The sequence below is a fragment of the Papio anubis genome, unplaced genomic scaffold, assembly GCF_008728515.1.
Source record: "Papio anubis isolate 15944 unplaced genomic scaffold, Panubis1.0 scaffold120, whole genome shotgun sequence".
Classification (NCBI taxonomy): Eukaryota; Metazoa; Chordata; class Mammalia; order Primates; family Cercopithecidae; genus Papio; species Papio anubis.
Genome location: NW_022161137.1, coordinates 116607 through 126279, shown reverse-complemented (window position 1 = coordinate 126279; position 9673 = coordinate 116607). Strand labels below are relative to the sequence as shown.

General features: G+C 36.9%; 1 non-coding gene across 1 annotated transcript; it reads left to right on the top strand.

The window, feature by feature from the left end:
• The first annotated feature begins 8963 nt into the window (after positions 1-8963).
• LOC116272524 lies at positions 8964-9067 on the top strand. Its single transcript, XR_004181191.1, has one exon. It is a non-coding gene; the product is annotated as a U6 spliceosomal RNA (small nuclear RNA).
• The last annotated feature ends 606 nt before the right edge of the window (positions 9068-9673 follow it).

Sequence of the window (9673 nt, the reverse complement as noted above, 5' to 3'; positions counted from 1 at the left end):
CTAAAAAGAAGCGTTCTGACAAACTCTTTGTGATGCATGCATTCATCACTCATAGTTAAACCTTTCTTTTGATTCAGCAGCTTGGAAACACAGTTTTTGTCCGTTATGCGAATAGACATCTGGAAGCTCTTTGAGGGCAATGGCCAAAAAGTGAATATCCCAAGATAAAAAGTAGAAGGACACTTCCTGAGAAACTACTTTATGATGTGTGCATTCATCTAAGAGAGATAAACATTTCTTCTCATTTAGTAGTTTGGAAACACTTGTTTTTCCGTTCTGCAAAAGGACATTTGGGAGCTCCTTGAGGCCAAAGGTGAAAAAATGAATATCCCAGCATAAAAACTAGAAGGAAGCTATCTGCGAAACAACTTTGTGATGTGTACATTCATCTAACAGAGGTAAACCTTTCTTTCCACTCAGCAGTTTGGAAACACTATTTTTGTAGAATCTAAAAAGGGATATTTGGGAGGGCATTGAGACCTATAGTGAAAAATAAAATAACTTCAGATTAAAACTAGATAGAAGCTTTTTTAGAATCTGCTTTGTGATATGTGAATTCATCTCACAGAATTAAAACTTTCTTTTGAGTCAGCAGTTTGGAAACACTGTTTCTGTCAGTTCTGTGACTGGACACTTGGGAGATCATTGAGGCCAATGGTGATAAAGCAAATATCCCATTATAAAAACAGAAGAAAGCTATCTGAGAAATTGCTTTGTGATGTGTACAATCAGGTGGAAGAATTAAATTTTTCTTTTCATTCAGCATTTTGAAACACTGTTTTTGTAGAATCTATGAATTGGCAATTGGGAGAGCATTGAGGCCTCCAGAGAAAAAGAAAATATCTTCAGTTAAAAACTAGAAAGAAGCTTTATGAGAAACACCTTTGAGATGTGTGCATTTATCAAACAGTGTTAAACCTTCCTTTTGATTCAGCAGTTTAGAAACCGTGTTTTTGTCCATTCTGTGAATGGAAATTTGGGAGCTCAAAGACAAAAAATCGAATGCCCCGAATTAAAATCCAAAAGGAAGCTATCTGAGAAACAGCTTTGTGATGTGTGCCTTCACCTGACAAAGTTAAATTTTTCTTTTCATTCAGCAGCTTGAAAAACTGTTTTTGTAGAATTCTGTGATAGGAGTTTTGGAAGCATGTTGAGGCCTATGGTGAAAAAGATATCTTCAGATAAAATATAGAAACAAGCTTTCTGAGAAAATGTTTTGTGATATGTGCATTCATCTCACAGAGTTATAACTGTCTTTTGATTCAGCAGTGTGGAAACTCTGTTTTTATCCATTCTGTGAATGGACATCTTGGAGTTCATTGAGGCCAATGGCAAAAAAGTGAATATCCAAGGATAAACACTGGAAAGAATCTATCTGAGAAACCATATTGTGAAGTGCACGTTCATCTCATAGAGCTAAACCTTTCTTTTCATTCAGTAGCTTGGAGGCAGTGTGTTTGTCTGTGAATGGATATTTGGGAGTTCATTGAAAACAAGGGTGAAAAAGCAAATATCTCAGGATAAAAACTAGATGAAAACTATCTGAGAAGCTGCTTTGTGATGTGTCCATTCATCTCACAGAGTTAAAACTTACTTTCCTTCAGCAGTTTGGAAACACTGTTTTTGTAGGATCGGCAAAGGGATGTTTGGGAGTGCTTTGAGGCCTATGGTGAAAAATAAAATATCTTCAGATAAAAACTAGAAAGAAACTTTGCCAGAAATATCTTTGTGATGTCTGCATTCATCCTACAGGGTTAAGCTTTTCCTTTGATTTAGCAGTTTGGAAACTCTGTTTTTGTTCATTCTGTGAATGGACATTTGGGAGCTCATTGAGGCCAATGGTGAAAAAGCAAACATCCCAGGATAAAAACTAGAAGGAAGCTATCTGAGAAAACACTTTGTGATGTGTGCATTCATCTTGCTGAGTTAAAACTTTCTCTTGGTTTAGCCATTTGGAAACACTGTTTTTCTTTTCCATTCTGTGAATGGATATTTGGGAGCTCATTGAAACTGCTTGGTGATGTGTGCATTCATCTCAAAGAATTAAACATTTCTTTTCATTCATCGGTTTGGAAACACTGTTTTTGAAGACTGTGAAGGGATATTTGGGAGTGAATTGAGGCCTATGGTGAAACAGAAAATATATTCAGATAAAAAATAGAAAGTAGCTTTCTGAGAAACAATTCTTTGATGGGTGCATTCATGTCAGAGAGTTAAACCTTTCTTTTGATTCAGCAGTTTGGAAACACTATTTTTGTCCTTTCTGGGAATGTACATTTGGGAGCACATTGAGGCCAGTGGCAAAAAAGCCAATATCCCATGATAAAAAGTTGAAAGTACCAATCTGAAAAATTGCTGTGTGATGTGTGCATTCACCTCACAGAGATAAAACTTTGTTTTCATTCAGCAGTTTGGAAATACTGTTAGTGTAGATTCTGCAAAGGGATATTTGGGAGTTCAATGGGGTCATTGGTGAAGAAGAAAATAACTTAAGGTAAAAACTAGAAAGCAGCTTTCTGAGAAACTGCTGTGTGTTGTGTGCATCCATCTTTCAGATTTAACCTTTCTTGTTATTCAGCAGCTTAGAAACACTGCTTTTGTCCATTCTGTGACTGGACATTTGGGAGATCATTGAGGCCAATGGTGGAAAAGAAAATATCCCAGGATAAAAACCAGAAGGAACCTATCTGAAAAACCACTTTATGATGCATGTTTTAACTTTGACTGGGTTAAACTTTTTTTTGATTCAACAGTTTGAAAACACTGTTTTTGTCCATTCTGAGAATTAATAAGACCATGTTGAAAAAGCAAATATAGAAAGATAAAACTAGTAGGAAGCTATCTGAGACCACTTTGTGATGTGTGCATTCATTTTGCAGAGTTTAATCTTGCTTTTCATCCAGTATTTTGGAAACACTGTTTTTGTAGAAACTGTGAACGCACATTTGGAAGCTCACCGATGCTTATGGTGAAAAAGAAAATATTGTTTCAGCCATCTGGAAACAGTTTTTGTCCACTCTGCGAATGGATATTTGGGAGCTAGGCTAGGGCAAGAAATCTAACGTCCTAGGATAAAAATTAAGAGGGATCTATCTGAGAATTCGCTTTGTGATTTGTGCATTCAGCTCACAGAGTTAAACCTTACCTTTGAGTCAGCAGTTTGGAAACGCTATTTTTGTCCCTTCTGTGTATGAACATTTGGGAGCTCATTAAGGCCAATGGCAAAATAGTAAATATCCCAGGATAACAACTAGAAGCTACCTGAGAAACCAATTTGTGATGAGTGCATTCATTGCACAGAGATAAAACTTTCCTTTCATTCAGCAGTTTGGAAACTATGTTTTTGTCCATTATGCAAATGTACGTTTTTGAACTCTTTGAGGCCAACAGTGAAAAGCAAATATCCCAGAATAAAAATTAGAAGGAATCGATCTGAGAAACTGCTTTGTGGTATTTATGATCATCTTGCAAAGTTATGCCTTTCTTTTCATTCAGCAGTTTGGAAAAACTGTTTCTGTAGAATCTGCGAAGGAATATTTGGGAGCACCTTGAGACCTATGGTGAAAAAGAAAATATCTTCAGATACAAACTACAAAGAAGATTTCTGAGAAACTGCTTTTTTACCTGTGCATTCATCTCACAGAGTTAAACCTTTCTTTTGATTCAGCACTTTATAAACACTGTTTTTGTCCAATCTGTGACTGAGCTTTTTGAAGTCCATTTAGACCAATTGTGAAAAAGTGAATATCCCATTGAAACAACAAAAGCAAGCTTTCCGAGAAACAGCTTATTGAAGTATGCATTCATCTGGAGGAATTAAATCTTGCTTTTCATTCAGTAGTTTGGAAACACTGTTTTTGCAGAATCTGCAAATTGACATTTGGGAGCACATTGAGTCCTATGGTGAAAAAGAAAATATCTTCAGATAAAAACTAGAACAAAACTTGCTGTAAAATGGCTTTGTGATGTGTGCATTCATCTTTCAGATTTAAACCTTTCTTTTGATTCAGCAGTTTGGAAACACTGTTTTTGTCCATTCTGCAAATGGACATTTAGGACCTCATTGAGGACAATGGCAAAAAAGCGAATATCGCAGGATAAAAACAGGAAGGAAGCTATCTGAGAAACTGCTTTATGATGTGTGTATTCATCTCATCAAGTGAAACTTTTTCTTTCTTTCAGCAGTTTGGAAACAAAGTTTTTGTAGGATCAGTGAAGCAATATTAGGAAGCTGTGAATGGACATTTGGTAGCTCTTTGAGTCCAATGGTGAAAAGGCAAATATACAAGTACAAAAACTATAAGGAAGCTGTCTGAGAATCTGCTTTGTATGTGTGCATTCATCTCACAGAGTAAAATTTTCTTCTCATTCAGCAGTTTGGAAACACTGTTTTTGTCCATTCTGTGAATGGACATTTGGGATCTCATTGAGGAGAATGGCAAAAAATCGAATGGAGCAAGACAAAAAATAAGAGGAAGCTATCTGAGAAACTGCTTTGTCATGTGTGAATTCAGCTAGAGGACTTAAATCTTTCTTTTCATTCAGCACTTTAGAAGCACTGTTTTTGAAGATTCTCTGAACTGATGTTGGGGAACACATAGAGACCTATGGTAAAAAAGAAAATATCTTCAGATAAAAACTAGAAAAAAGTTTTCAGAGAAACTGTGTTGTATGTGTGCATTCAGCTAACTGAGTTTGACCTTTCTTTTGTTTCACCAGTTTGGAACAACTGTGTTTATCCATTATGGCAATGGACATTTGGGAGCTTATTGAGGTCAATGGCTAAAAAGTGAATATCCCAGGACAAAAGCTAGAAGGAAGCTATCTGAGAAACTGCTTTGTATGTGTTCATTCTTCTCACATAGTTAAATTTTATTTCAATTTAGCAGTTTGGAAACACTGTTTGTGTCCATTCTGTGAATGGAGATTTGAGAGCTCATTGAGACCAATATTGAAAAATCGAATATTGCAGGATAAAAAGTAAGAGGAAGCAGTCTGCAAAACCTCTTTGTGATGTGTGCATTCATCTCACAGAGTTACAAGTTTCATTTCATTAAACAGCACAGAAACACTTTTTCTGTGGAATCTGTGAAGGGATATATGGGAGTGGATTGAGGCCTATGGTGAAAAAGAAAACCTCTTCACGTAAAAACTACAAAGAAGTTTTCTGAGAAACTACTTGGTGATGTGTGTATTCATCTCACAGAGTTAAACCTTTCTTTGATTCAGCATTTTGGAAACACTGTTTTTATCCATTCTGCGAATGGAGTTTCGTGAGATCATTGAGGCCAATGGAGAAAATGTGAATATCCTAGGATAAAAACTAGAAGAAAGATATCTGAGAAACAGCTTTGTGATGTGTGCATTCATTTTGAGGAGTTAAATATTTCTTTTCATTCAGCAGGTTAGAAACACTGTTTTGAAGGATCTGCAAATGGACATCTGTGAACTCATAGAGGCCTATAGTGAAAAAGAAAATATCTTCAGATAAAAACTAGAAAGAAGCTTCCTGAGAAACTACTTTGTGATGTGTGCATTCATCACACAGGGATAAACCATTCATTTGATTCAGTAGTTTTGAACCACTGTTTTTGTCCAATCAGTGAATGGACATTTGGGCGCTCATTGAGGCCAATGGCAAAAAAGCAAATATCCAGAGATAAAAACTAGAGGTAAGATCTCTGAGAAACCACTTTGTGATTTGTGCATTCATCTCACAGAGTTAAACATTTCTTTTCTTTCAGCAGTTTGGAAACACTGTTTTTGTAGAATCTAGGAAGGGATATTACAGAGTGCATTGAGGCCTATGGTGAAAAAGAAAATATCTTAATGTAAAAACTAGAAAGAAGCTTTCTGAGAAACTACTTTGATATGCATGCATATGTCTCACAGAGTTAAACATTTCTTTCAATCAGCAGTTTGGAAACACTGTTTTTGTCCGTTTGCAGAATGGACATTTGGGAGCTCATTGGGGCCAACAGCAAAAAATTGACTGTCCCAGGTTAAAGACCAGAAGGAAGCTTGTTGAGAAACTGCTTTGTAATGTGTACATTCAACTTGCAAAATTACATATTTATTTTCTTTCAACAGTAAGGAAACACTGTTTTCTTCCATTCTACTAATGGACATTTGGGAGGTCATTGAGGCCTAAGGCAAAAAAAAACCCCTCAAATATCCCAGGATAATCACTGGAAGGAAGATATCTGAGAAACTGCTTTGTGATGTTTGCAGTCATCTCACAGAGTTAAACCTTTCTTTTCATTCAACTGTTTGGTAACATGGTTTTTGTAGAATCTGCCAAGGCGTATTTGGGAGTGCATTGAGGCCCATGGTGAAAAAGAAAATATCTTCAGATGACAACTAGAAAGAAGCTTTCTGAGAAACTGCTTTGTGATGTGTGTCTTCATCTCAAAGAGTTAAACATTCTTTTGATTCAGCCATTTGAAAACACTGCTTTTGTACATTCTGTGATTGGACATTTGGGAGCTCATTGCAGCCAGTGGTGAAAAATCAAAAGTACTGAGATAAAAACTAGAAGAAAGATATCTGAGAAACCAGTTTGTGATGTGTGCATTCATCTCGCAGAGGTAAACCTTTATTTTCATTCTGCAGTTTGTAAACTCTGTTTTTTAGAATCTGCAGAGGGATATTTGGGAGTGCATTGAGGTCTATGGCAAAAAAGAAAATATCTTCAGATAAAAACTAGAAAGAAGCTTTCTGAGAAACTGCTTTGCTATGTGTGCATTCATCTCATAGAGTTAAACAACTTTTATGATTCAGCGGTTTGGAAACACTGTTTTTGTCCATTCTGCAAGTGGACATTTTGGAGCTCATTGAGGCCAATGGTGAAAAATCGAATGTCCCAAGATAAAAACTAAGAGGACAGTATCTGAGAAACTCCTTTGTGATGCATGCATTCATCTCACAGAGTTAAACCTTTCTTTTGATTGAGCAGTTTGGAAACACTGTTTGTGTTGATTCTGCAAATGGACGTTTGGGAGCTTATTGTGGTCTATGGTGAGAAAGGAATATCCCATTGTAAAAACTAGAAGGAAGCTATTGAGAAACCACTTTCTGATGTGTACATTCATCTCGAATAGCTAAACCTTTCTTTTGATTCAGCAGCTTGGAAACAATGTTTTTGTCAATTCTGTGAATGGACATTTGGGAGCTCACTGAGGCCAAAGGCAAAAATGTGAATATTTGCAGATAAAAACTAAGTGAAAGCTATCTGAGAAACTGCTTTGTGATGTGTGCATTTATCTTGTCGAGTTAAACATTTCTTCTCATTCAGCAGTTTCTAAACACTCTTTTTGTCCATTCCACGAGTGGATATTTTGGAGCTCGTTGAGGCCAATGGTGAAAAATCAAATGTCCCAGGATAAAAACTAAGAGGAAGCTAATTGGGAAACCACTTTGTGAGGGTTACATTCATCTCACAGAGTTAAAACTGACTTTTCACTCAGCAGTCTGGAAACAGTGTTTTTGTAGAAACTGTGAAGGGATATTTCGGAGTGCATTGTGGCCTATGGTGAAAAATAAAATACCTTCAGATAAAAAGTAGAAAGAAGCTTTCTGTGAAACTGCTTTGTGATGTGTGCACTCATTTCCCAGAGATAAACCTTTCTTCTGTTTCAGCAGTTTGGAAATACTGTATTTGTCCATTCTGCTAATGGACATTTGGGAGCTCATTGAGGCAAAGGTGAAAAAGTGAGTATCCCAGGATAAAAACTAGAAGGTGGCTCTCTGAGAAACCACTTTGTGATGTGCCCATTAATCTCACAGTGATAATCCTTTCCTTTGAATCAGCAGTTTGGAAGCACTGTTTTTGTCCATTTGGTGAATGGACTTTTGGGAGCTCATTGAGGCCAAAGGCAAAACAGCAAACATTCCAGTATGAAAACTAGAAGGAAGCTATATGAGAAACCAGTTTGTGATTTGTTCGTTCAGCTTGAGGAGTTAAATCCTTCTTTTCATTCAGCAGTTTGGAAACACTCTTTTTGTAGAATATGCAAATGGACATTGGGGAGCTCATTGAGGCCTATGGTGAAAAAGAAATTATCTTCAGATTAAACTAGAAAGAAACGCTCTGAGAGACTGCATTGTGATGTGTGCATTCATCTCACAGAGTTAAACCTTTCTTTTGATTCCACAGTTTGGAAACACTGTTTTTTTCCATTCTGCAAATGAACATTTGGGATCTCTTTGAGGTCAGTGGTGAAAAAACTAATGTCGGAATAAAAACTAAGAGGACTCTATCTGGGAAACCGCTTTGTGATGTGTGGATTCATCTTGTACAGTTAAACCTTTCTTTTCATTCAGCAGTTTGGAAACACTCTTTTTTGCATTCTCTGAATGGACATTTGGGAGGTCATTGAGGCCAATGGTGAAAAAGTGAATATCCCAGGAAAAAAATTCTAGAAGGAAGCTATCTCAGAAACTGCTATGTGATGTGTGCATTCAGTTCAAGGAGTTAAATCTTTCTTTTCGTTCGGCAGCTTGGAAGCATTATTTTTGTAGAATCTGAGAAAGGATATTAGGGAGCTCATTGAGGAATATGGTGAAAAAGATATATCTTCATGTATAAACTAGAAAGAACTGTCTGAGAAACTGCTTTGTGATGTGTGCATTGATCTCACAGAGTTAAACTTTTCTTTGATTCGGCAGTGTGAAACACTCTTTTTGTCCATTCTGCGGATTGACATTTTGCATCTCTGTGGCCAATGGCAAATGGGTGAGTAACTCAGGATAAAAACTAGAAAAAAGGTATCTGAGAAACAACATTGTGATATGTTCATTCATCTAGCAGAGTTAAAACTTACCTTTCATTCAGCAGTTTGGAAAGATTGCTTTTGAAGAATCTGTGAAGGGATATTTTGGAGCATGTTGAGGCCTATGGTGAAAAAGGAAATATCTTCAGATAAAAACTAGAAATAAGCTTTTTAGAAACTGTTTTGTGGTGCTCGCTTTGGCAGCAAATATACTAAAAATTGGAACGATACAGAGAAGTTTAGCATGGCACCTGCGCAAAGATGACACGCAAATTCGTGAAGCATTCCATATTTTTAAGACCAAATCTACATCTGATTAGGGTGCCTGAAAGTGAGGGGGAAAATGGAACCAAGTTGGAAAACACTCTTCAGGATATCATCCAGGAGAACTTCCCCAACCTAGTAGGGCAGGCCAACATTCAAATCCAGGAAATACAGAGAATGCCACAAAGATACTCCTCGAGAAGAGCAACTCCAAGATACATAATTCCCAGATTCACCAAAGTTGAAATGAAGGAAAAAATATTAAGGGCAGCCAGAGAGAAAGGTCGGGTTACCCACAAAGGGAAGCCCATCAGACTCATAGCAGATCTCTCAGCAGAAACTCTACAAGCCAGAAGAGAGTGGGGGCCAATATTCAACATTCTTAAAGAAAAGAATTTTAAACCCAGAATTTCATATCCAGCCAAACTAAGTTTCATAAGTGAAGGAGAAATAAAATCCTTTACAGATAAGCAAGAATGCTTAGAGATTTGTCACCACTAGGCCTGCCTTACAAAGAGACCCTGAAGGAAAGCACTAAACATGGAAAGGAACAACCAGTACCAGCCATTGCAAAACATGCCAAAATGTAAGGCCAGACAGGCTAGGAAGAAACTGCATCAACTAACAGCAAAATAACC